We start from the raw sequence: 416 nt of genomic DNA, 5'->3' as shown, positions 1-416 counted from the left end.
GCCTGCCCACCTCGTTCAACTTGCTATCAGGTGGAAATGGGTATCACTTTGCCCGCCTGGCCTTTCCTCATGGGGCCATTCTTAAAGGCGTCTGGAAGGGTCCTTGAGCATGACGCCATCTGCCTCGTCACCCAAGGGTCAGCTGCTCTTGGGGAAGAGTGGTGCTCGTGGCAAGCAAGTTTGCCACTATGGGGGCAAAGACAATGATCTTGCTGAAAAGGGGGTTGGCACTGGTGCTTTATCACCTGTACCGCAATCTCAGGCATCACAGGGCATTGAGACATCGTTAACACGCTCTGCGGGGTAATTACGTGCAGACACGCACGTCTAGCTGTCGGCACAGCACCTCTCAATCTGTTTAAAGGGAACTTCAGTTGAAATCTGTTGGGAGTGAATTAGATTGTGGTTGCCTACAC

Source organism: Camelus bactrianus, chromosome 1 (assembly GCF_048773025.1).
Source record: "Camelus bactrianus isolate YW-2024 breed Bactrian camel chromosome 1, ASM4877302v1, whole genome shotgun sequence".
Classification (NCBI taxonomy): Eukaryota; Metazoa; Chordata; class Mammalia; order Artiodactyla; family Camelidae; genus Camelus; species Camelus bactrianus.
This window is presented reverse-complemented; position numbering follows the sequence as displayed.